General features: G+C 41.6%; 1 long non-coding RNA gene across 1 annotated transcript; it reads left to right on the plus strand.

Moving 5' to 3' along the window:
- The first annotated feature begins 1,382 nt into the window (after positions 1–1,382).
- On the plus strand, positions 1,383–27,039 carry LOC147651475 (uncharacterized). The gene is made up of 8 exons (XR_015274087.1): positions 1,383–1,470; positions 3,140–3,216; positions 3,334–3,526; positions 3,924–7,544; positions 7,954–8,125; positions 14,025–14,152; positions 17,433–18,362; positions 26,016–27,039. It is a non-coding gene; the product is annotated as an uncharacterized LOC147651475 (long non-coding RNA).
- Positions 27,040–27,759: the final 720 nt, after the last annotated feature.

Below are 27,759 nucleotides of genomic sequence, written 5' to 3' on the forward strand. Positions count from 1 at the left end.
GAATTGTACGGCCCAGCCTTATTTAGCAGTTTCAGGACTGCACTCCTAATTTGTTTATTTTTGTCATAAATCATGTTGTTAAATAAAGCACTTGTGTTCTTCTTAGTTTCTAGATGTAATAACATTTTTGTGAAATGGGTAAAAATGCTTAAATCTGAATGTCATTAATATATGTAAAGCACAACTTCTGCATCTGACGCTATTCATCACATCCCAAATTAATCATCAGGGACAGAACCCAATAGCTCATTTCAAGCAAAGGCCAATAGCTCTTGGGGAAATTAAATCATCTTTCAGAAATATTTCATTTTGAAAAGCTAATAATTCAATGGAAATGGATTTTTAGAAGAAAAAACCTGAGTGTGTTACATAATCTTTCTGTAGGGTTCTCCATCTCATACATTTAACATTACATGTCACATTTTAAAGCAGAATTTGTTGAAAAATAGTTTACACTGTTGTGGTGAGTGTCACAGTCCTTTAATATGTCTGAAGTGATAATAACATTGTTAGGGAATTCAAGGGAACATCACTTAAATCTGATTGAAATGGAGACAAACACAAAAGAAGCAACAGATACAGGGCAGGAAATTCTCGTTTTTGCAATGACATTTTTATCTCATCTCTTCCCTCCCTGTTCTACTGGAGAATGGGGTGTCCAACCACTTCTACAAAATATTGTGCCATCTGCTGTTCCCTACCCCTCCCCTTCTGGTGTGACAACTTAATGGAGAATGGAAAAGGCATTAAAAGCGTATTTATTTTTAACTTCTCTAGGTACTATGCAACTGATGGCTATGCAGGGAGGGAGGAAAGAAAGGACCTGCACCTGGTCCTAATGGGAACAGGGAAGATGATGTCCTAGGAAGGGGGAAGGCTGGTTTGGGAATTATTTTGTTCCAAAAAGTGTTTATAACTCTTGCCACTTGACAGTTATATTAGTAATTTAAAAAGAAATTTATTTTATTTTTCATATTAATAATAATTAATAATAAATAATAAGGACTTTAATTTATTTTATTTATTAATTTAAAAATAAATCTATAATAGATCTGTATTAATATTCTTTAATTATAAAACAGATTCAGGTTTGCACTCTGAAAGGAGCAGTTCCATTTCCCTGTGTTGGTTGTTGATTGATGGTACTTTCAGGCTCTGCTGTTAAAGAAGTTACCAACGAAATCTTCCAAATGTCAGGATGATTGGAATGTGCTCTAACAGCCAGAAGAGGGGCTTTTTTGTAAGTTTTCAGAATAATTTATTTTTCCTTTATTTGGATTGTCTTTTTTTAGATACCTAGAGGTGTAAGAGGTGTGAGCATCAGCAGGACTCCCCCTTTGGGGGGTCTGTGTCCCCCTGTCACCCCGTGGGTTACATACCCCATAAAGGAAGGGAAGCCTGGCCCTGCTCACACCCAGAGCTCCACCCTGCACCACAAACAATGGGCCCCATGCTCATGAATCTTCTCAGGTCAGTCCTAGCACAGGCATAACTTAATCTGTATGTTTCCTCCAAGTGACATATTAATTATTGATTATGCCTAATGAATATGCTAATGGGCAAGATTCCAGAGCTCCTGATCCAGGCCTCATCCATTTTTTAAGAGGTGTCAGGAGGAGACAGCATCTGGGCCTATGCCAAGGCTCCGTAATGAAGGCCACACACAGAGTTCAAGGGCTGGTGCTTGTCCTTCAGGGAGAGCAGCAGAAACTTGTTCAGTCTGACAGTTGGTCTTGAGATTTGGAATTAGATCTTTCACTCTTTCCCAGTGTAAATGGGGGAAGTTATTGGTGCTTTTTCATTCGGCGGGGGATAAGGTGTGATCTCATTTTCCACTTCAAATGAAGGGGGAAGGGGAGAAAAACAAGTGGAAAGAAGTTCAGCCCAGTGGTGTAGTTGATAATATATTAAAACTGAAGCACTCCTTCTGCCTGCATTTGCAATAAGATTACAGAAGCTGCCAAGCCTCTCTATCTTCTTGCTGGTTTTCATCCTCAGGTGAAATAACAAAAAGGAAACAAAAATTCCTCTGGTGAGGCCTTGACTGAGGGTTTTGAATGCAGTGTTTGAATTGCTTCACTCTATAGAGCCCTGGGTGCTCTGAGTGTCTGTAGGGACCTCAGCGAGTGCTTCCATAAAGCTCTGTGGTTGGAACCATTTATACAGTAGCACATATTAGAGCAGGGACAATTAATGTAATAACAGAGATGGGAATAGTTCGGTACACCAGGCTTGGAAAAAAGTGCTATTGTAACGTTTTACAAATAGGAGACAGAAGTGCATCTTGAGAACATTACCATGAGCACCCATGAACTGATAAAATATCAACCTTGAAGATATCAGATTGCAAAGAAAAAAAAAGCCCCTTTTCTGTTTTTTGAACACTGAATTATTTAATTTCAGCAAGTGTTATTTTTCTGTTTGTTTTTCAAGTGTTAGCAGGCTCTCTTCAGTACATCATAAATAAAATGATGCTGCAGCTGCAGGCCAAGGTCCCACAAGAAATCAAATAGTACCTAAAGAAAAGAGCCACTAAGGACTTGACTTGAAAGCACAGAGTGGGTATTAATGAATGAGTAAAGGAGTTTTTGATTCACTTCCACAAACAGCTTTTCTTTCTCATAGTTCTCTTTTAAAATTATTTGGAGAGTTTGGAAAAATTCTTTCTTTGGTGGGGATTAATTCAGGGAAATGTCAAGTTCATCTGCGAGGAACTGGGATGGGACCACGACTCAATGACAGATCATGATTTTTATCGTGTCTTTATATATAGGTTTATGTTTTAATTTTATTGTTAAGCCAAAGCAGAAATACGTAGCACAAACTCAAAGAGAGATTTTCCCCCAAAGCTTGGTAATGCAGCTGACAACATCTGTTGGAGATCTCCAGGGTTTGTAAAAAAGGAAGTTCCGTTACAATATTAGAATATGAATATAACCATAATCGTAACAAAATCTCAATCTTTTCCCTACCAGGAAAAGCCAGGGATAAATACTTTTTATTGATCCATCAGTTGTGCAATGAGAGTGTTGAGATGAAATAATTTAAACAGCCTAAGGTTTCCTAAAACAGTAGAATAAATTGTGAAACAGTAGGTTCTTCTCCTTAGAAATAACAAAATATCTAAATCTTTTCACAGAATCCTAGGATGGAAAACATCCCATGTCTTCACTGACTGGAGGTACTCCTCTAAAGAGCATGAAGATTTGTTCTTAGGTATTTGTATTGGAAAAATAGGGATTGTCTCTATTTCTGGAGCTGGATACCTTAAAAAAAGGCTATCCTGAAAGGTTGGGGTAAAATGCCAATTATTTTTCTTTCTGCTAATCACAGAGACACTGAGTCACTCCACACCAGCTGATGAAGGAGCCTCTCTACCCTCTGGATACTTGCTTTTGTATTTTTTTTTTCCTCCCCCAAAATTGAAAGTGATTTATAAAAAATGGATTGCTGGAAACTGGTACTCTGGGCAGAGGTAATACAGAAGGTGCTACATTGAATGAAGGGAAAGGCTTCTGCCTCAAAGGTAAACAAGAATAAACTCTGTTTCTGAACTTGCCCTTGGGGGTCAAAGCAATAAATACTCTGTTTTCCTTTCTTGAAATTTATACTTTCTGTAGGAAATGTGATTTTGCTTTCAAAAAATGCTTTAATTCTTCTCCCTTATGAAAACAAATTTCATCTCCCATCCATAAATAATCACAGGAAAAAAATAATAGCAGCCTAATTTACATCTAACCTTTCTTTTTAATGATTAATGGATACTATTTATGTAAACTGTTTCTACATTCCAGCGTGAAATGAAATTTAAATTGCAAATTTTACAGTGGTGTATTTTAACTGGTGACCCTTTCCCCAATCACAAATTAAAAAAAACCCAATTACATTTGTAATAAAGATGCTAATGTATTTCTTGTTTTTAGGGCATGTAAAGTTCTTGCTGCTGGCAACTTTCATTCTCCCTGCTGATCAGCCACTAAAAATGTATTTTCCAAAGTGCTCCAACATGTGTGGATGTGGAGGAATTCTCTGCTCATCCACTCTCTGTCCATGGCCAGGTAAACCTGTTGAGGGCTATGTTGTCCATGATTTCCCCTGGACAAGGGCAGCCCTTGGAACCAAGGTGGGTTTTCCTCCTCTTTGAGGCACTGAACTTTCACACAAGGGATCAATGGGCTCCAGGGATTACTTGGTCCTTGTACACTGGTGTGGAAGATGCTCCTCTCTGCCTGCTATGGGTTCGATCATCCTTCATGCAGGGCTGTGGGAATGGCCAGGAGAGGAGCCTGCAGGTCCCTGGGTCTGGCTCTCCTCAGTTCTGTGTCCCACAGAGCTTTGGACCGAAAGTCTTGGAGCCAATTCAGTTCCAGCATGCAACAGTGATTTCTTCTTTTGCTTCCAGTTGCAGTCAGGACCTCTTTGGGAATTAAAGGAGAAGGTATTCCAGTATCTTGCTCTTGCTCTATTAAAACTCCAGGAGGATCCAGGAGTGGAGAGGAAGGAGCTGAGTGTTTTCCTGTGTCCCATCACACTCAGGGCTGTGTTCAGCCATGGCTTTCAAAGGGCAGCAGCTTTGCACACACTCTGGAAGAGGCTGGTGGCTGTTGTGAGCTGCACAGACCCTCTGAAATGCAACTGGAGCCCCAAGGCTCCAGCCATGTGTCATATCTATTTGGGGGATCTGGAAGAGAATGAGGAGGAACAGGGACTAGCCAAGGATGTGTGGGGGAAATTGTGCCAGAACTAGGTGCACTTTGCTGCCTTAGGGCTGCTGGCCTTGTGAAGGGAGCAGGGGCAGAGCTTTCCAGCTGGATATACTTTCCTCCCAACAAGAGAGACTACATCAAACTCATCAAAACTACCTGAGGAGTACTTTTTTTTTTTATTTTTAAGGACTTTTGTTTTGGTGGGTAGGGGAGCTTTATTCTATTTTTGTAGCAATACACTGTCAGAAAAGTTTTTGGAAATATTGTATTTTTGTCTGTACATCTGCAGGGGCAAGAGGAAAGGTGATAGGGACAAAAAAATAGAACAATTTGCAGAAAGACAAAGTTTGGGGACTGCATCAGGCTGTTACTGACAGTGCCAGCAGCCAGAGCACTATGGTGCTCATCACTTTTTGCTGGTCTCTGTGTCCAGCAGTATGAAAATACCGTTTTACCCATAGACTGAGCAAACTCATTCTGTGAAACGTTAAATGTGGACCCCCTGGGTGTCGTTTTGAGATTTGCTTTGCAGACTAAAAGAGCATTTTAATAGCAGGTATATAAACCTCCTTAGCAATGCTTGTGAAAGCTGTGACTGAGATGACCCCAAGGACTCTAAAGTTGTAACTTTTGCAGCACTCAGTTGTTCCTGGTTGTGACAGATGCCTTGGGAGAGGGCGCACCATTGTGTGGTGGGGATTCACATGACTTAGAGCTGTGCTTAGGCTGATCAAGACAATAATTTAACAAGGGAAATCACTTCTCTTTAACTTGGATGTAACTAGCTTCTGTGTATCACAGGGGCTGGAACTGGATGATCTTTAAGGTCCCTTCCAACCAAACCATTCTGAGCTTTTATGACCTTATAATGACTGAGCATCTTGTTTTCCAGAAATGCCCAATCTGCCCTTGGGCACACAGGCTCCAAATCCAGCCTGATGGTTTCAGCACAGCACATCAGGATCTGCGTTTGCAGTTTCTGGAGTCCAAGGCAACCCAGCGTGGGTGTTTCTGCTGGATCATTGGTGGTACATGACACCCACTCACTGCTTGTGGAACTTTGCTTAGCTCTTCCCACAGAATTCAAGAGGCCTGAAATCTCAGTGCTTGTTTTAATCACTTCTCTCTGTGACACAATATAATTGCTTGCCCTGTCAATTTATTATCACATATTGCTCCTTTGTGTTGCCACCAGCCTTGAGCTCTGCTGTTGTGTGGTTTTTAGAGCTCCCTGCTATTGTTCTGGTCAGCAAAAGCTTACTTGACCTTACCTATTTGCTTAATAACACCTTGGGAAGACTAATTTAGTCTGATTTCTCTGTGCTCTCAATGCTATCTTATTATTTTCTCATTTAATTTCTAGCTGAAAGTGTTATGTAGCTAAAGCTAAGAGGTTGGGTCCCTTCAGTAATTAATTTTCTGTCATTGTACAGTGACCAAAGCACTCAGCTCAAGCGACAGAATTCACACAAAGCTTGATGCTCTGGCTGCCCCTCAGAGAAGGCTTCTGGGTTCAGATATTTCTTGACAAAGAGGCATCAAACTGATTTAATGGACTGTTATAACCTCAGCCAAGGCTTTAGATTAGTATAAAACCACTTTTTTCACACTCAGTTACTTCCCTGTGGAGGCTAGTGGCTTTTACTGAACATGAACTTATTTCTGCTGATATTAGAAGTAACACGGCTGGGTTTGTAAATGAACATGGTTAAAACGGAGTCTATAATAGACAAAAATGAAAATTTGACTGTTTCACCTTTAATGAAGGTATTCAGGCAAGGTATTACTTAAATTGCTTAAGCAGTTCTGGTTATAATACAGCACTGAAGATGCTGAACTTGTTAGCTTGTTGATTGCATGGTTGTGTCAGGGCTAATCATGACTGACAAATAATTGAAGCAGTCTTTCTAACTCTATTAAAGGATATATTCCAACAACCACAGAATCCTCATCTGAAAGGCAAATCCTGTGTGCTGCAGCCCACTGAGAACCTTTCCAAACTGTGCACAGGGTAAAATGTTTGTTGTGCTGCTAGATGTGAATATTGACTTTTAATTTACCTTATAAAATGAAAATCAGGAAGGGAGAAAACCTCTTTGAAAGGGTTTTAGTCCTTATTTAAGCAATTAGCAGAATATGCTTAAGGAAACATGATGCAAGATCCCTCTTCCGTGACTTATAATTTACCCTGTTGGGCAAAAGAAGGTTTTGGTGGCTGGTTTAGTTTGGCTTTTAAATGAAATTATAATTTTATATAATCTCTTCTGTTGTGAGGACAGAGAATGAAACCACTGCCTATTTCTACTCCTTCCAAGTAAATGCCTGCAGGAACTCCTTCCACTAACCCAGGTTGCTCCAAGCCCTGGCCTTGGACACTTCCAGGGATTCAAGGACAGCCACAGCTTCTCTGGGCACCCTGTGCCAGGACCTGCCCACTCTCACAGGGAAGAAATTCTTCATACTATCCCATTTAAACCCACTCTCTGTCAGTTTAAAGCCACTCAGTCCTGTCTGAGAACTGGGTCTGTTCCAGACCCCTTTGGTCAGAAGAGGTTGGTGTTACCTGACCTGCAGTGCTCATCTCCTTGCATCCAGATTTTGGGGTGGGTATGAAAGTGTAACTGCAGGTGTCTGAGGCACATTTCTGTGTCACTGTTGGACACAAAATGATTCACACAGACACAGTTTGAAGTGTGATGAAAGAAGAAGGAAGTTTATTTGTTCTTTCAGTATTTATAGGTTTTTGACAATGACTAGAGATTGGATAGTCAGGTTACCACCTTCTCAACCACACTGGCCATGAGAGACATCCATCAAAAGGCATATCTTCAATGGAAGGTATAAACATCTATGTTTATAGTTACTTTCCTGGGAAAATGGCTAGAAATTATGAAAACAATATCAAAAGGTTTGATTCTCAGGGCGACATTTCTGCTGTTAAGGATCTGTTCAGGGACAGCATTGTTCCGGGATATTCCCTTGGGGACAGCCAGAGCACAGATCTGGATCCTGTACCTGTAGTTCAGGCACCTCTGACCCTTCTGCCCTGCTGCTCCATCTGCAGTCTGAGCCTGTCCTGCTGCCCAGCACTACTCAGGGTGCTGTTAAGCATCCTGCAAAGCATCCTGGATCTGCCAGACAAGGATTTCCTATCGAGGAAAATATTTTCTTATGCTGTTCTCAAAGTATAGACTTTAAAACCATTTGCAATCTACTAAATTGCTTTTGTTTTTCTCTCTTTTTGTAGAGCACTTTTGAAAAAGCCCCATCTACCTTCCTTTTATGTTTTCATGGAATATCCTGAGCTGGAATAGACTCACCAGGATCATCCAGTCCAACTCCTGGCCCTGCACAGATACCCCAACAATCCCACCCTGTGCCTGGGAGCATTGTCCAAATGTCTCTGGAACTCTGGCAAGGTATGGAAAACCCTACATCACACATCCCTCAGAGGTATTAAGCTCAGGGCTCAAATCCATATGATTTATTTTTATTTATTTTTACGGTTGTATGTTTTTCTGCCAAAAATAAAATAAAGTTCAAGCAGAAGCTTGTCTCATGGGCATTGTATCTCAAATCTAAAATTTGCGATATTGTATTTCTAAAGTATCTGAAATAAAAATTAAAACATTAACATGAGAAACATTAGAGCAGCAATAATAGAATGCATGACATTTAAAAAACAAAAAAGAATCACAGCTGCGATATTTTAGGCCTCTGAAGAGCACCTGCATCAGTGAAACAAGCTGGACAGGACTTTTGTTTCAAAAGATAGTTTGCAATGTATTTTGGTTTCTATTAATGAAATTATCAGCTTAATAACTCTGAGGAGGGCTGTGGGTTGTTGCAAAACTCAGCGAGTGACAGAACGTGCTGTTCCCTTGTCATTTCTAGGCTGGTCTCATTTCTGTTCAGCCTGCCTTATCAGCACGTCAGATGGAACTCAGATCTTGCAGGAGCCCTATTATTATTGTTTTGTTTTTCAGCAGCCATAAAACCTGACAGTTCTCTGACATTTTCAGCAATTGAGGGCACAGACATTTCGGATTGCAATGTTTCTCTGCACAAAAGCTTAATAGACTTGATGTGCTTTTCCATCTCCCCTTGTTTAAGAGAGATGCAGAAGCCAAAGTGAGATGTTAACTTCCACAAAGAAAATCAGAATCTGCCACTTTCTCTTTTGTCTGTTGGATCAGATCCTCAATTTCCATCAGCTGTCTCCAGTTGTGCTGAAATATGATTGAACATTCATCTTGTTCCCTGGCTTTGGTGTCCATACAGTACAAGTAACTACAAATTGAGAGCTTAATATTGGTTGTTATTTTCATTTGTTAACAAGGTACCACTTTATGCTCTTTTTGCTCATAGTAGCATAAAACTGGAGTTAAGCATTGCTTTGGCCAAAGAAAATGTGGTATATTCAGGCTTTGAATGGCCCAGTTTTGCTCTTTTTCTGTCCTTAATTTTGCTTTTGTTCCAGTGTTAGCCTGCAGTAATGTGACATCCTCAGCTCATTGTGGGTTAAACAGATCCAGTGCTTGGGGCATTTTAACTTTACTGATGCTCTCAGACAAGGCTGTGAAAAGGGGAGAGGACAGTGAGTCACTGACACTCCTGGGGGATATTCCTGTGCTGCCCTCAGAATTCCACAGTTCCCCCTTTTCCTTCTTTCTGTACCTTGGTGCATTTACAGCAGTTTTAGTGAAAAATCTCACAATGAGGTGGATGTTGCTCATTGAAAGGATTCATGGTAATGAACTTCCTGGCAACTACACTTATTTTGGCAGTTTTTAGAGCACAACACAGCCTTTTCCTACTGACAGGTCTAATCACATTTTCCTTTTGCATTTTTCCCATTGTGGATAGATAAATACACCTATTGTGAATGCAAAGCTGTATGGACATGATTAGGATGCACGACTTGGGCTTTAGGAGCCTTCTACAAACATTTAGTAATAAAATAAAAATAAATAAATAAATAAAATAAAACTTGCTTTTTGTGGGTCAAGTAGTTCTGAGACACCTTGGCTAGGAGCACTCAGCACCCAGGCAAAATTCAGCTGAGCTGGACCAACAAGAAAGTCCCTTGGAAAGGGATGCTGAGGGATGAGGCAGGAAGGGGCAGGGGGAAATTTGGGCTTGAAAGAAATAGAAGAATTCAGTGAGGAATCAGGTGGGCCAAAAAGTATTGGTGGGATTGGAAGGTAGAAGGAAGGATTTGATTTCACTGTGATTTGATATCACTGCTTTCTGCCCATGCAGCCTCCCAGGTCTATATCCCAGCACTCCAGCTTTGTGCCTTCCTGGATGCTGAGGAAAGACCCGGAGAAGATGATGTCACAAACAAACAAACAAACAAACACACAAACAAACAAACAAACAAACAAACAAAAAACAAAACCAAACAAAAAAAAAAAAGAAAAGAAAAAAAAGAAAAAAAAAGGAAAAAAAAGGAGGGGAAAATCCTGTGAAGGGAGAGCAAGGAAAACCAGGTGAGTTTGGTGGGAAACTCTGGAGTGTTCCTCTCCTGCCAGCTGGTGGGGTAGGATGTGGTGGCATCTCCTGAGGTGTTCATCCTGCTGTGGATTTGGTCGCATGTCCTGTTGTTCTCCCAATAGAAACTAGGATGGATGGATGGATGGATGGATGGATGGATGGATGGATGGATGGATGGATAGCTGTGAGACAGAAGGGCTGAGGCTGCCAATCCCTGTTTCAGCAGCTAAAGGAGCTGAACTTGTGAGTTACAAGATGTGTACTCAGAGGGTTGGTACAAGAAGCAAATTCATTGTACACACTAATTTTACTGACCTCTCCAGGAATGAATGTAGCCAGGTAGGTTTTAGCACATAGAACATCTGTCAATTCTATGTTTTGCTTTGTTTTAGGCTCTTTTTTTTTTTTGTTTTGTTTTGTTTATAGGCTCTTTTAGTACTTTGAAAACTTTTCCTTTTGTAAAGCACAAAACTGCATCAAACCTCCTCAGTCTAAGCCTGTAAGGTACTTCACCTGTATGTTGGTTGCTCCTCATACAAAACTGATAAATAATGCTTTTTGGACATTCAAAATGTGCAAATCATCATTCAGCTCATCACTGCCATTTTGTTAGTGACTTATGAATCCAGGAGAAAAGTTTTTATAGCTGGTATCCTGAAAACTCCCATAATGATCTCCCAGGATACAGCAAAGATTGCTGCCAATAATATAAATAAATGTTGTGTCAGGCTGTGAACATGAAATGGAATACTAAATAGAACAACTGAAAGGTTGAGAATGATTGTTCTTTGGTACCTGGTTTATATTTTATAACTATAGGAACTAAATCAATACCACAATTCTTTATGCATGGATATTTCCTATTTTGTTATGGAATTCTTATGAAATATTCAGAAAACCAGGGGGAAGATAGTAAAACTTGAAGGGTTCAGGTTATTTTCTTGGCTCTCAGGGGAGCATTGCTTGAGAGGATTGAAAAACATCCCAGAGTATTTTTTCCTGGATGGTGTTTCAGGCAGCTGTGTGCTCAGGCATGGGAATAAATCCATGGAGTTTTATGGAATTGTGTTAATCCCATTGTGAGCAGAGGTTTGTACCCACAATGACCTTAGCTAAATGAGGCCATGGGCTAGGGGAGCCACTCCAGCAGGGAGAGGCTGTGTGCTCAGTGGAGCAGACATGATTTGAGCAGGCAGCTGTGATCCTTGTGTCCCTCAGGGATTGCACTTGGGATGGTGATGGAGCTTTGGGCCTCTTGGGGCTGTGTCCACACCACGAGGCATCACCACCCAGCTGGGGCTCACAGAGCTGCCAGGAGGCCTGCACAGCATGCCCAAGGATTGCACTTTCCCAAACCCCAAACTCTGCCCTAAGACACAGAATCCCAGAATCACTGAGGCTGGAGAAAACATCCCAGATCATCAAGTCTAACCCATGACTGATCCCCACCTCGTCAACCCAACCAAATCAGCAAATGCCATGTCCAGTCATTCCTTGGACACCTCCAGGAATGGGGGCTGCACCACCTCCCTGTTCTTCTCCAATGCTCTATTTTTCACTCATATATTCTTTCCCAACTTCCCCATAATTTGCCTTAAATATGTGCTTAAAGCAAAGCATTTCAAAACAAGCACCTGCTGCTGTAGAGAAAATGGGAGAGCAAGTTTTCCTGTGAGTGGGAATCTAATTTGTTATCACCTGTCTTAGGTACTTAGGAATATGATTTGTGGCCTACATGAAATATGGAGTTGTTTCATGTAGTAAAGCTCAATTTTTTACTTCAAAGAGCACATAATTTTGTAGCTGCTTCTCAGAATAATAGAATTTCACTTTATTCAATTATTTATGTCTTCTATTGGATCTTACTCTTTAGTTAGTAAATTAAGTTGTTTTATTTATTATTCTGTTAAACAGAATAATTTTATTATTTCTATTTCTATTAACTCCAGTTCTTTAATTCAGAAGGGTTCCTGTGGTCATCTTCATCTTCTTTCACTTAGAGCACAGCTAATTTTGAAGATACTGTAGCTTTCTCAAATTTGTTATGTTTTTTTTATTTTTTATTCTTTATTTCCAAGGATGGAAATTCCACCACTTCCCTATAAAACCATGAGACTCCCATGAAACTCTTGGTCCAAGTATTCTCCTGAAGAGCTTAGCACAGCACTAAGGGGGTGACAGAAATTTCTTCCTTGTACCAAGGAGGGTTTATTTTTGATGGACAATGCAGTTCAGGGGAGGTAAGACAGCTAAATACAGTTTATACTGCAAAATTATTCCCTTTATTGATGAATTGAGTTCCCTGCCACATGGAAACTGCTTGTATTTTTAGGAGAGTCTATAAAGGACTTCATGGAGGAATTTGTTAAATCCTGCATTCATGAAGAATATTCTTAATCTTTCCCTGCTTTTTCCAAGCAGAAATGCTTCTTTAGGAAATGACTCATTGTTCTTTAATGCTTTAAAAAAAACAACAAACACATTGACTTTTTCATCCAGATGCAGTCTCTTATTTTGCCTTTTGGGTGAAAGCACTTAGTCTTGTGAACACGAAGCATTAAAAGCTATGAGCCAGGCCTGCCCCACGTCTGCAACAGCTGTGATTTTATTCACTTAGTTTTTAATGCTTCTTTTCTTCATTTTCTCCTCTATGGCAGCCTGGTCATTGTTTTCATGTCTTTCATATCAAGTCAGTGTTATAAATCCAGCTGCTACATCTGGAACCACTTCTCTCTAAGGAAAGCAGAGAGTCTGACAAACTCTCATGGACTCCAAGGATGCAGGAATTGTGGAATCCTTATTCATGCAAAATATAAGCAACAAAACTTAAAAACTGCAACTGTAACCCTGTGTTTACAATTAGGACAGATACCAGTGCAACGAAAAATCCTGGATTTTAGGAAAGACTGTTTCATTTGATATTTGAATAACTATTACTTGCCCTTTCTTTTCCTTGCCTTTGCTGTTTCAGGAAAATCACAGAAAAAGGTAAGATGAGGCACCAAAGGATGGTGCTGTTGTTTTCAGCTAGAGAGCAGTGTCCACTGAGGAGTTTCAGATCTGCTTTGTAAATAAAGTAAAGTAAAGTAAAGTAAAGTAAAGTAAAGTAAAGTAAAGTAAAGTAAAGTAAAATAAAATAAAGTAAAATAAAGTAAAATAAAATAAAATAAAATAAAATAAAATAAAATAAAATAAAATAAAATAAAATAAAATAAAATAAAATAAAATAAAATAAAATAAAATAAAATAAAATAAAATAAAATAAAATTCACAAGACATGTTTAGGCTTGATCTAAATGAGCTTTTGGGTAGTCAGATGAACTGTGGATTTTCTGACCTCTATCAAACCCCTCATGTCTTTGGTGTGTTCCATACAGAATGTTTTGCTCTATCAGACCTCTAGATTTGATCAATTTGTGCTGGTATTGATGCAGAAATGAAGCCACTGCCCTACAACAGGTGTTGCAATAAAATGCCTCTAAAGCCTGTTCTCTCTGCAGTGACTTTCTCTTCATCAAAGGGCTGCTATTTTTATACTCCATGTTTTTTACAGGATTAGCTCTGGTTGTTGGAATGGTTTCAGCTCACTGCAGCTGTGGCAATTGCAGTCCTTGGAATTAAATTACAGACGTTTCTGCTATGAAAAACCCAAAGGCTCTGCGCTGCATTGTTTTTGAGCTCAATGTAACACTGTGCTAAGCACAGGTTTGTTCCACTGCAAACATGAAGGTCCCAGAAAAATCAAGCTACCCAAACTCCTCTATGCATCTCATATCAGGATTTCATTCTACAACAACTTCTTGCTGTAACTTCTGGTTTCAGGATGCCTGAGCAGCACTGTGAGTTCCACATCTCAGCAGTGAGAATGGCTTTGCACTCTACTTCCTCTATGGGCCTTACAGGAGTCAGGATTTCAGAGAAAAGAAACCTCACCTAGTGCCTTCTTTCAGGTAATGAGACCTAATTAGGATATCTGTTAAAATCCTGAGTCTTTGCTAGATGGCAGAAGGCTTCCAGTGCCAGTGACTGGTCTTTTTTCATTAAGAAATAATACCATTAGATTTTAAACAATGTTTAATTTTGACACTGTTAGACTTATTACAGAAAATAATAGAAAAGCCCAAACAAATAAAAAGCACTACCTAAGGTCATTGCTGTAGTGTGATTGCTTCACACTTCTCTTTATTTCACAAGGTCTTTGCCCTTCAGATCCTGTGAAAGGCAGAACAGGGTTTTATATGTACTTTATTATGTTCCCTTAAAAAAACCTCCAAACACAACTGTCTCCCTCTCAAATGAATTGAAACAGTGTGAAATCCTTTCTGTGTGTTCTCAGTAATGAAAACACACTTTGAAGGAATCCTTTACTTCTCTTTTCCAGGTGTTTAGTTGATATTTTTTTGTTTGTTTTTCAGTTGCATTCATCCCCTATGCCTTAAGTTTCTGGGGTTGTTCAGCCTGGAGAAGTCTTTGGGGAGTCCATAGAGCACGTTCCAGTGCCAAAGGGGCTTCAGGAGAGCTGGAGAGGGTCTTGGAACAAAGGATGGAATGACAGGACAAGGGGGAATGGCTTTAAGTTGCAGGAGGGTAGGTTTAGATGGGATACTGGGAAGGAATTGTTCCCTGTGAGGGTGGGGAGGCCCTGGCACAGGGTGCCCAGAGAAGCTGTGGCTGCCCCTGGATCCCTGGAAGTGTCCAAGGCCAGGCTGGATGGGGCTTGGAGCAGCCTGGGATAGTGGGAGGTGTCCCTTGCACATGGCATGGCTGGGATGAGGTCTTTGAGGTCCCTTCCTACCCAAACTACCCCAGGATTCCATGATGATTTATATGCTAGTAGGCATCTCTGGGAAGCTCTCAAAACTGCAGTGTATTTAATGCATATTAAGCTCATCAGGATTAGATTTTCTCCCTCTCTTTAAATCATGGTTTGCCTTGCAGTCTTTTATTGTGTAATATTTCATGTTTAAACCTAGCCTGATTCCCTCAGGAGCCCATTCATCACAACTGGCTGTTATCACAATGTTGTGACTTTGCAGCCAGACTGGTTTGCCAAGTTGTCACCTTTGTTTGTCATGTAAAGGCCCCAAAGGTGGTGGCACCCATGGCCTGGACACAAGAAAATTGTGTCCAAGAGCCCATGCAGGAGCAGGATACCCCATGGCTTTACAACCTGGAGTAGCTGTGCTGTGGGAGCAGCATGAACCTTGTTAAAGATACTTTTAACAGAAAAGGATGCATTTATTTCCACCATGGAAATACTAACAACATTTGGATATTTATTCACAGCAAGGAGCATCTTATTTACTGCAGTGCTAAACTGGCCAAAGTTTTATTGTGTCTTAAAAAATTGACTAAATAGGTACCAAAAAGTGAGACTCAATAGCATAATGATCAAAGCTTTTACATTTTGGATTTTCTTGGAAAAGAAAAATCTTAAAATAGTTTTAAAAATAGAGGTGTTCCAGTGTATTTGAGTTCTACTGACCTGTGACAAACCCTGCATTGGAAAGGAATGACTGGAAACTATCAAATACACCTTTGGAGTGAATAAAAATTGAGATTATTTGAGGAACAGTGTAAATTAGTTTGAGAATGAGATATCCACCCCATATCACTTCACTTTTTGTTTATAATACATTGGTGTTTTCTAGTGCAACTGGGTGTTAAGAATATTATCTGCTGGTTTTTCCTGATGTTCAATAAATGTTGCCCAGCCAGTAATTCCTAGACAGCAAAGATACTGGTGGTTCCTTTTGGCTATCCCCCACTTCAGGACTAAAGAAGCTGTATTTAATTATTATAATCTAAGATAATATTAGTATTTCTTTGATTATTTTATACTTTTAAATGAGCTTGATCGCACCTCTTGGATGATATAAGGTTTTGGAACTCAATAAATGGGATTAGAAGGTAAAACTGTTCTATTTAAGTGCTACAAAAACTCATGCCTTGTTCCAGCTTTTTGTATTTTGGTTTTTTTTCCTCAAAACTCATCCTCAGCCAACACATAACTATGAGTACTTGAGTGGTAAAACCAGAGCCCTCCAAAGACGTATTCAAGCAGCAGACAGGTGCTTCCCTTTATTAATATATAGGGCTTGTCGGAAGTACAAGACTACAAATTTTCTGTATTGAACTGTTAAAGAGAAATATTGTGCCAGCAATTTCCTGACCCTTGGTCTTAGAAGAAAGTATCTGTATGAAGTGACTCTGTGAAGAAGGAAAGGCTCCCTGAAAACTCCGGGAGGCCATGCCTAAGGAAGTTTGGTGGATGGACATGAGCAAATCTGACCTTTCTTCGTCATGATCTTTTCTAAGTGGGAGTAAGAGATCCTTGTAAAGAATGATTTTCCCGGTAACCCAGTATTTATGGAAGGAATTCAGTCTTTGGGGTTTGGTCAGATTGGAGTGTTCCTATGGATCATGTGCACTTCCTTATTCACAAGGTCATGTAGCTCTGCCTTCTGTGAATTGTTCAACATCAACATTATCCTGGTCACTAAAAAAATGCCCTTTTCCTGTCCCTTCCATGGGATGCAGTGTGACTGTAGGTGATACACATCTCTCCAGCTTCTCTCCCCTCCTGTTCCTGTTCTGACCTTTGCAGTTTTTAACTGCTCTGCCACTGGATTGTGCAGGGGACAATATTGCTGTCTGATGGAATTAAAGTGGATCATGATCTGTTTGAGTGATCCAACCAAAGTGATTAAAAACTTGGAAAGTTGGTCCTGTGCTGCATCTTTGTTGGACTCTGCCTGTGAGGATATGAAGGGAAATTCTAAATGCTTGTTGAGACAAGTGTTATTTATGTTTGCCATTTGTGCCATTTTGGTGGCTGTTCTCCTAATTAGTCATCCCTTTAGGCTGCCATTTAGTTTTGACAATTGCTAACACATGCTTTCAAAACCTGCACCCTACAGACCGTGCTGTTTGTGGGTGTCTAAGGGAAGAGAGGATGTAGACATATAAATGCATTCCACAGCCTTTGAAATTAATTCCCAAGTGTTTCAATCACTCTTCCCTGCTCTAGGCCAAAACCAAACATTGTTCTTACTGACTGAGATGAGAGTTTTATTTACCACCACTGTGATATTAAACTAGCCAAGATTCCATTACACAAGGATATTGAAATGAAATATTATGGAAATGGAGATTATCTAACCCTCTGCATGAAATCAGTGTTGTCTGAAAGGGAAGGTGACCATGCTAAATACTGTTATCTCTCCATAGTGTCAGCTCCCTGCTTGAGCAGGGAAGAAAAGAAGGAAGAGTGGTGACACCCCTTTAGTGAAGCCTCAACAAACATGAATTTGATTTTACAAACACGAGGAGTTTACAAGGCTCTTTCCTACAGTGTGCAAGATGGGTCCCAGGAGGAATGGATTCTTCTTTCCTGTAAAAGTATTTAAATTATACAGTAATTAGCTGAAATTTCTAAATAGACTGTCACAAGGATTGGGGCCAGGCAGGACTCACAGAAATGTGTCAGGCACTGCTTTGTAAAATCAGGCTCCAATTTGCTTTCCCTCTCCTTGGGCTGAGTATCCTGAAGGATTTTCCTGGATGGTGTCGGAGAGCATCTCTCCCAGCCCAATAGAAGAATAACCTTGATTTCACTTGGGCAGAGCAGGAAATGGAACAGTCTCACTTCTGGGTAAATGAGTTCAGTGTATAGAAATTTTCTGTGGTTTGGGTTTTTTCTTTCTTTTTTTTTTCCTCCTTGGGTCACTCACCAAAGTGCTTCTCCAGTCATAAGGAAAGGCACAGGGGAAGATGGACTTCAGTTTCTCTCATAAGTTTCTGTGCTGGTTTTGCATTTATTGACATTTGGGGAAGAAGTAAGAAACCACCCATGGAAATGAGTTTTCTGAGAGAAACTGCTAAGAGCTTCCTCTGTGCCTGAAAAAGGCCAATACCTGGCTAGTTCTGAGAACTGACAACATTTTGAAACATTCAGAAATTCAATCTGCCTCTGTTGAAATCCAACCATTTTAGAAACACAGCCGAGGGAAATCTCTCTCCTGGCTTCTGCCCTCACAATGTCACTGAGCTGTGGTGAGGCCGGCCCTGCTCCCCACGGCCTGGGCAGCCTGGGAGGGGCTGGGCCGGACCCCAGCGGCTCCCGGGCGGGGGATGGAGGCTGTGGGACCCTGGCCCCAGGCTGGGCTGGGCCACGGCTGCTGACATCTTCCCCACACTAAACTTCTCCTCCCCCTGGCCCACACCGAGCCAGGGCCCGCCAGGCCTCGAGAGCAGCTCCAGGCCGTCCTGTCTGGCCCCCAGTGGCTGCCGGGCAGAGGGAGCGACCCAGCGTGGCCTGAAATGCAACACCGGGACTGCCGTGGCCACTGGTGAGATATCAACCCTTTGACTACACAGATGAGCCTGCAGACCTTGATCCTCTCTCCAGGGAGAGAAAAAGAGTGACGACACGTAAAAAGGCAACGTGAAAACACCAAGGTCAGTAAAGAAGGAGTTTACATCCTCAGATGGAAGGAGAATGAGGAGATGTCCTAATGGGGCTGAAATATTGTTTTGGTAGGGCCATGGAGATGGACAATGATGTACTGAAATATCCCCTTTGTAATAAAGAATTGGGTAAATAAAAATTCGGAATAAAAGGTTTAAATAAAGTATGTGTAATTATAACTAATGAAAATATGGAATAAGGAATTCTCCTCCAGGTCGAGGTAGAATTCCTTTTCCAAAGTCACGGATTGCAAAAGAACCCCCCCAGATAACAAGCTTCAGCAGGCTCATCAACTCGGAGGAAAGGACAGGACACAGGCCATCATAGAAACAAAAGAACCAGCCTGAAAGTCTACCTCCAGATAAAGGCAATGCCCGGCCGATTTCGGCCGGAGACCATCAAGCAAGACAAAAGGGACGAGCACCAGGAAAATGGTCATTGCCAGAATTGAACACCACACCCGCCAAACCCATGCTACCGAAACTCAATCAAGAAAGACAAAGAAGAGACTACTCCTCCGAGATATCCATCGGCGCTAGGCCGGATCCCTCGACTCTGCTGTGATGAAATATGTTAAAATACATACAGACTCACTTTGCATTTGAGGAGACTCTGCCCGGACACTTACTGACTCAATGTTCTAGGCCAGGAAATCCATTCACCCGACAATCAGGGACACTTGGTGAATGGAAACTGGTTGGAATTCTAGCCTGGGGACATAAAATCCCTATAAAAACCCAGGCCAAAGAATCCTCAGACGTGGATTTGGGAACACCTATACCTTGCGTATAGACCCTGTCCACCCAGCGCTGCGCTGTCCATTTATTGTGGTTTTTCCTCGCTGTTCGTTGCTTTATTAATTTATAATAAATTTATCTTTGTTAATCTTTAATCTGCCGTTGCATTTATAACACCTTTAATTCATGAGAGAGTATGGGGGTTGAAATGTCCAAACTGTAGATGTGAGCAGAGGCATCCACTGATGAAGCCAGGCAGATGTTAAAGTAGCTGTGATCCCTTGAAAAGCTTGAACAAAGAGATGAGAGTGATGAAGACCCTTTGCCCCCAGGGAGAGAAGAAGAAAACCTCTGTTCCCAGAGGTGATGACAGAGACAGATAAAGTGAACCTTTGCCTTTGAACAACTCATCCTTAAAAGAATGCCCCTTGAGTTCATGGCCCCTGGACACAGCTGTAGTAGAGCTGTGAAAATGGGAGGAATGTCACAATTGCAGAACTTATCTTGGGCAGCTGCTATTCATGGAAGTGAAAACCATGAGAGAACTGTTTCTTGTGGAGAAGTCTCCATTGCATGGCAAGAGAAAATTCCTCCCCCTACAAGAACTGCTGCAAGACTATTGTATAGTTGGTAAGTGATTTAACATCCCAGGTTTTGTCTCCACATTGTTAGTTGGGAAAGGAAAGAAGTTGGTCAGGGGGAGGAAAAGTGTTCTGGAGGTTTTATTCTGATGCTTCTTATTCTTCTAGTTCTATTAATAAAGTTTCTTTATACCTTTTAAGTTTTGAGCCTGTTTTGCCCTTCTCCTAATCCGTATCTCTCAGCAAGATATGAGTAAGTGCTTAACCCATATCTCACAGCAAGACATGAGTAAGTGCATGGGCAATTTCAAGCCAAGTGCTTGAGCCACCACAGTTTCTTAGCTAGATCTAAGTAAAAGTCAGCAAAACTCATTGGATTTTGTGTAAAGTCTCTGAAGTTCTCACTATGCTTCTGGTCACTCTCAGTGATCCCAAATCTCAGTGCACTCTTCACTCCTGTAAGATCTGACTCTAAGTTTTTGCCTGTATTTCAATATGCAGTGTATTAATTTTATTTTTTAGACCATAACTCATTCTGAGAGGACTTTTTGGTATATTACTGAGCTCTGTCTGCTGGTACTGTTCACTCAACATCAACAGGATCAGAAATGGGGGATTAGCAATGCCAATGCCAATGCTAATTGATTGGCATTGTCATGGAAAGGAATTTTTGTTGTGGAACTCTAAACTCTACTCAAGGTGTTCCTCCAGTAGGACAGTTCAGGAAGGGATAGGCTTTTCTGCACGTCCTCTGGATCTTGACTTATTTGAAAACTCACAGTTAAAGCATTGAAGAGAAAATCTAAATGTGACTGAAACGTAACTCTAGAGTGTAACATAATGAATATTGTGGAAAAGCCATGTTTTCCTGAGTTTCCAGGGTGCAAATTCTATCATGAGGGCTCCTTCTCAATTCACTGAAGCCTTGTTCAGACCACACTGGTGATTTCTTTAATACTCAGCACGTGATAATATATCCAGGAGACTTTCCTCCTTGTGCTTAAAATTTCCTCCAGAATATTGCTTTGAGATAGCATTCTCCTAGAAATGGAGCTCAGGTTTATGCTGTGTTCAACTATTACAGATAAAGATTTTTAATTAGAATATAATGATTTTGTGTACAAGGTACTGATTTGGGATGTGAGAGGCGTTGATTCTGCTGCTGATTTCATCTTGGACCTGCTGTTTACTCATAGACTTATTACTTAATTGTGTCTGTGTTTCCTCTACCTTTGTTCTGCCTCAGCTCTCAAAGACTGTAAATGTTTTAGGGATTGGGATTTTTTCCCTACTGCATGGTATGAAGCAAACACAAGGCAACCCTGATCTCACCAAGGGCTTCAGTCATTACCATGTAACATTTATAATACTCATGACTAATAATATATTCCAGATGAGCTTCCTAAAGCCCAGCTTTGAAAGTTAAATCAGTTAGCAATTTCTGAGATAATTCAGATACTAAAAAAAAATCTAATAAATTGATTTCTCTGTGTTCTCTGTTCACATTGTGGTAACTCAGCTCCCAATCCTATAATGACTTCTCTGCAAACCTGAGTGTACTGTTGAGCAGCTTCCCTGATGAGGGGAGCTGTTCATGTTTGCAATGTGAAGTGTGTGTGAGCTATTGAATTAGAAGAAAACATAAAACCCCAGATTATCTTCATTGTTTTGAAATCCTGGTTTGTGTTCTTGCATACAAATCTTTGCCTTGTACAGAGGATTTCTGTCTTCTTGCCTTTACAACAATGAGTTATTGCATGTACTCTGTGTTTACAACCCATTTATAGCAGCCCCAAAAGCAGGCATTTTGGGTGAAAAATGCTGTCATGTTCTCTTGTTGGCTGTAGGAATATGGATTCTGTGTCATTTCAGGCTTCCTCAGTGTCTTTAATTATGTGCAAGCCAAAAATTAATGAGCCAGCTCTCTGCATGTGAAAGAAGTCAGCAGTTTTTGGGTATTTCTGCACGAACACTTCACAGATTCTGACTGAGGTTGGGGAGCTACTGTACCACAAATTAATCTCATTCTGCAGGGGATGTCTAATGAAATTAGGTGATTACTCTCTGAGAGTGCCAGTTTCTCTCTAGTGTGAGAAATTTCTAATAGCAGCACTGTGAAAAACCAGCTCAGATGAACTGCCTGGTGCTGGGTTAGATGAATCCTCTCGTGATGGACCATGGGGGAATTCTGAGGGATCAGGTCTGGATGCACAGGATGGAGCAAGAAGCCTGCCTTCAGGGCTGAGGAAAGTTTCCTTCTGTGGGAGCACCCAGAGTTTTCTTGCATCTTCAGGAAGGTAGATTAATGATTCAAAAGAAAGGAATTTAAAATACTTCAGAGATACTGGCTTTGCCCTAATGAATGTTGTATGCTGGATGGGCAGGAAAATACATTTTTGGTTTTTCTAATATTTGTAATTATTGTTTCTGGCTGTGGGCAGCTTCGTGAAACCCTGGAAGAACCCTTGTAAATTCTCCATTGTTTTGACATCAAATATTAGAAGAAAAGTTAATCCTGAATGTAACTCATCTAGAGAGGTAGGGCTTTGGAAAAAGTGTGCAATCTCTTTTCAAGAAATAGTATTTGGTGTCAAACTACTTTGTGCAACCAGAACTAGGAGAAATAACTTACAGAAGAAATTTTTAAGAAATTATTGAGAAAAGATGACTCCACAGATCTGAAAAGTCCCCTGTACAGGGTGACTTGGTCTAAGTGGCACTAAATGATTTCGTTATATAGAAGCACTTACCGGTCTTTTTTGTGATGTCAATACATGGGGCCATTGCAAAACCATATTGTTTATCCCAAGGAAAATTATTTGTTAATATTTGCTTTCATCTTATATGGGAATAAAAAATTTAAAGTATTTGTAGTAAGCAGAGGCCTTTAAAATATCAGCTGGAGATCACTGAAACATTTGACTTGGTCTTGAGGTAATCCAGAACTGCCTGCACTGTCTGATATCTCCTCTGAGCAGGGATTTCACACTTGTGAGATCTGAGGAGCCACCAACCATGAATCAATTGCATTCCACCAACTGTAGAATCTGCAAGGCTGGGTCACAACTGCATCAGGTCAAGGTTTGACTGTAGGGTAAATCTTTAACTTCCGTTGTCTTTTCGTACAACCACAGATTGGTTTGGATGGGAAGGGAACTTACAGATCAATTTCCAATCCCCCTGCCATAGGCAAAAATACCTCTCACTAGCCCAGGTTGCTCCAAGCCCCATCTAACGTGGCCTTGTACACTTCCAGGGATCCAGGGGAAGGCACAGCTTCTTTGGGCATCCTGTGCCAGGGCCTCCTCACCCTCTCAGCGAACAATTCCTTCCCAATATCCCATCTGACCCTGTCCTCTGACAGAGGGAAGCCATCCACCCTTCTCCTGTCACTCCATCCCTCATCCCAAGTGCAGGGATGGCCTGTGGACATCCCTCTTGGGACATTGCAGCCATTGCTTCGTGTGCTGCTCATAAAACGCACCCAGGAAAGTCAGCCCTAGGAACAAACCTGAGAGGCAAACTGTAGTTAAGCTGAAGTTCTGAGTGTCAGCCTGAGGGTGGTGGACAGTGCTTGAAGTGCATCCTGAGCAGGCTGGGAGGCAGAAGGAGTTGGACCAACTTCAAGAGGAGCCACATAGGACTGTGATCCTCACACAGTGTACCCAGAAAGCAAAGGTAAGGGTGAAATGTCTTTGATAAGCCATCTTGTCATGATACAAAAGGCCTGGTAGTGACCTTAGTTGAAGTTGTTTGGAGTTTTATGCCATTCCATTTTTCCCAGACTGGTTTACATTAGAGTTAAAAGTCTACAGACCAAACATGCAACTTTGCTTGAGTTGAGTAAATCTGTTCCAGGGTCACCTCTAAACCCAGCTGTGGTTGTTCTGTGGACAAGTCAGGGCTGGGACCTCCTGCCTCAGGGTCTGTTGGCATGGCAGTGCTTGGACCTGCCCCTGTCATGGTGACAAGGCCACAGCAGAGCAGCAGCCCTATGGCTGTCACTGGTGATCACCAGGTACAAGGCGCTGAGCACAGGTGTGATCACAGAACTGGGAGTGTTGCAGCTGGGGAGAACCTGACCTCAGAGAGATTGGCTTTGATTGCCTTGATGGATTTGATGTGTTTTGAGCAAAAATGATGCTTTGCCACAGGGAAAACACTGAGTTGGAGGACTTCCGCTCAGTGCGACGCGCAAGGGGCTTCTTCATTTAATCAAATCCTTGACAGGCACACTTCACACATCTCTCACAGCAATTAAAAGAGCCATTTTCCCAGAGTAAGGAAGGCGTTCGGTTAGACATTATTTTAAATATAAAATATGACATGTTTTGTCAAGAGTATCTTTAAAATTATAGTCTTGCTTTATGCTTGATTCTCTCTCTGTGACTGAATGGTGAGAACTGAGATAACTTTTAGGGCAATATTTTAGCATGGTTTTAATTAGTTTGCTATTTGCATCTGATATTTTGCTCAATAAAAAATACTAGAAAGTATTTTTTTCCTGCAAAAGGGCTACATATCAAAATTCAGACACCATCACAGAGAGGTGCAGTACATTTATGACCTTGTGTGATTAGTGATCTCTGAATCTAATCTTAAGGTACTTTAATGGACTATAATTATCTACAGTGTATAGTTACTGCCTTTCCTGAGATTGATTTAAAATTGCCTCAGGAGGCAAGTGCTGTGTAATTATCTGATAAGAACTAAACTTGATACTCTGACTGGAAACTTTTGGAAACACAAAAATAAATATAGTTCAGGACAAAACTTACTGCTGGCCAGCTTCAGAAATGAAATCTGTTCTCCCAGGCTGTCTCTGCAGTGACAGATAAAGAAGAAAAGGGGAAAAGCTTACAACCATTTCCAAGATATCAGCCTAATTCAGCAACTTTGTGGAAGGTGGGCTTACCCTCTGCCACAGATGTTTCTACAGAACCATGAGCAGAAGAGGGGAAGCTGAGGAGAAAGAGGCGTGAACGCCTCTGGCCCAGATGCTGAGACAATAGGTATTCTATTAAAATAAACAAGGTGCTCAGGAGGTTTTTCAGTGGAAATTTGTGACGCCAGGGAGGGAGAGAGGCTTTGAAAACATTCTGTGAGTTGTCCCTGATGATCTCTGCCAAAGTTTCCAGAAGAACACAAGCCCCATCGCAATGTGACATTGTCAGTGGAAGTGGTGACACCAATGCTGGTTCCCAGCTCCACCAAATTAATCCTTCTTTAGTATTTTGCTTGTTTTGCATTGATTGACATTTGGGGAAGAAGTAAGAAACCACCCATGGAAATGAGTTTTCTGAGAGAAACTGCTAAGAGCTTCCTATGTGCCTAAAAAAGGCCAATAGCTGTCTAGTTCTGAGAACTGACAACATTTTGTGTGAGGTGTCACAGGGAGGCAAAGATTTAGTTTCAGGTAAGCATTGTTGAAGTGAGAGGCATGGCTGTAAAGCCCAGCTAGTGTGAATTCTGAACTTCTGCTTTGGGTGGGCCCTGTGAGCCCAGCAAGAGTTTCTCCACCCCAGACCCTTGTGGGATGGCAGCCCAGGAGTTCTGATTGAGTTTCAGCCCCTGGTGTTTCTCCCTTGCTGTGTTTCTAGTGGTCCCTGACCCTGAACTCCACCCTAGTTCTGTCCCTCAGAACCCATCACCCTGCCTCTGCTCGGGGCTCTCTGTCTCTGGATCTGAGTTTGTTCCCATGTTGAATAAATGGTTTCATGAGCAGAAGCCTGTCTGGTTGGTGTCCCATGCGGGTTCCAGGTAATTGTAGCTTCTCTGGACCTGATGCCGTAGCCGCGGAATGCAACATTTTTGAACAATTTAGAAATTAGATCTGCCTCTGTGAATCCACATTTTAAAAAGCAGCAAGCGAGGGAAATCTCTCTCCTGGCTTCTGCCCTCACAATGTCACTGAGCTGTGGTGAGGCCGGCCCTGCTCCCCACGGCCTGGGCAGCCTGGGAGGGGCTGGGCCGGACCCCAGCGGCTCCCGGGTGGGGGATGGAGGCTGTGGGACCCTGGCCCCAGGCTGGGCTGGGCCACGGCTGCTGACATCTTCCCCACACTAAACTTCTCCTCCCCCTGGCCCACACCGAGCCAGGGCCCGCCAGGCCTCGAGAGCAGCTCCAGGCCGTCCTGTCTGGCCCCCAGTGGCTGCCGGGCAGAGGGAGCGACCCAGCGTGGCCTGAAATGCAACACCGGGACTGCCGTGGCCACTGGTGAGATATCAACCCTTTGACTACACAGATGAGCCTGCAGACCTTGATCCTCTCTCCAGGGAGAGAAAAAGAGTGACAACACGTAAAAAGACAACGTGAAAACACCAAGGTCAGTAAAGAAGGAGTTTACATCCTCAGATGGAAGGAGAATGAGGAGATGTCCTAATGGGGCTGAAATATTGTTTTGGTAGGGCCATGGAGATGGACAATGATGTACTGAAATATCCCCTTTAATTCATGAGAGAGTATGGGGGTTGAAATGTCCAAACTGTAGATGTGAGCAGAGGCATCCACTGATGAAGCCAGGCAGATGTTAAAGTAGCTGTGATCCCTTGAAAAGCTTGAACAAAGAGATGAGAGTGATGAAGACCCTTTGCCTCCAGGGAGAGAAGAAGAAAACCTCTGTTCCCAGAGGTGATGACAGAGACAGATAAAGTGAACCTTTGCCTTTGAACAACTCATCCTTAAAAGAATGCCCCTTGAGTTCATGGCCCCTGGACACAGCTGTAGTAGAGCTGTGAAAATGGGAGGAATGTCACAATTGCAGAACTTATCTTGGGCAGCTGCTATTCATGGAAGTGAAAAGCCATGAGAGAACTGTTTCTTGTGGAGAAGTCTCCATTGCATGGCAAGAGAAAATTCCTCCCCCTACAAGAACTGCTGCAAGACTATTGTATAGTTGGTAAGTGATTTAACATCCCAGGTTTTGTCTCCACATTGTTAGGTGGGAAAGGAAAGAAGTTGGCCAGGGGGAGGAAAAGTGTTCTGGAGGTTTTATTCTGATGCTTCTTATTCTTCTAGTTCTATTAATAAAGTTTCTTTATACCTTTTAAGTTTTGAGCCTGTTTGCCCTTCTCCTAATTCGTATCTCACAGCAAGGTAGGAGTAAGTGCACTGGTGATTTTAGCCAGCGCTTAACCCTCCACATTATTTGGTGCATTGGCCGAGAAACTCAGATTGTTGAATCTAAACCTCTAGAAGTATTTAACACATGGGCCAGAGAAATTAGACATTCAATTCCCCATTTTTTAACAATTCAAATCTCCTTGCACTTTTCCTATTATTTCAAGCAACCCTGTTCTTTAGACTTACCCAATTTCAGAGGTTCTGTGGGAAGTTTGCTGTAGGAGGAGAATGGAACTCTCTTTAGACTCTCCTCATATGCTGACTGCACTAAGAGTTTGGGAGTTTATGTCAGATTAATGGGTTGTTATCTCAAGGAATGACTGAATTTGGTAGGTATATGAAGCTACACAGATCCCATCTGTGCTGGGACAAGGAACAGTGGCCTTCAGGGTGATTTTCAGGATGCTAAGTTCTTGATTTAGGCTCTGTCCTTCCTTTTTCATTGTCCTGGATAGGCCTGAAAAGCTGTGCTTAGGAAAATGAGGTGTGTAGGTGTGCCAAACTTTTCCATATTCAGTTGTGCCTCATTGTCCAACAATGCATTGACAAGAGATTGTGCCAGTGGTGGGAAGAGGAGAGGTTCAATCCCTCTGCTTCTCACAAGCACACAGTGCTTTCAGGTACAGTCCTTTGGACAACCCAGCTCA

The sequence above is a fragment of the Cyanistes caeruleus genome, chromosome 9 (genome assembly GCF_971803275.1).
Source record: "Cyanistes caeruleus chromosome 9, bCyaCae1.hap1.1, whole genome shotgun sequence".
Classification (NCBI taxonomy): Eukaryota; Metazoa; Chordata; class Aves; order Passeriformes; family Paridae; genus Cyanistes; species Cyanistes caeruleus.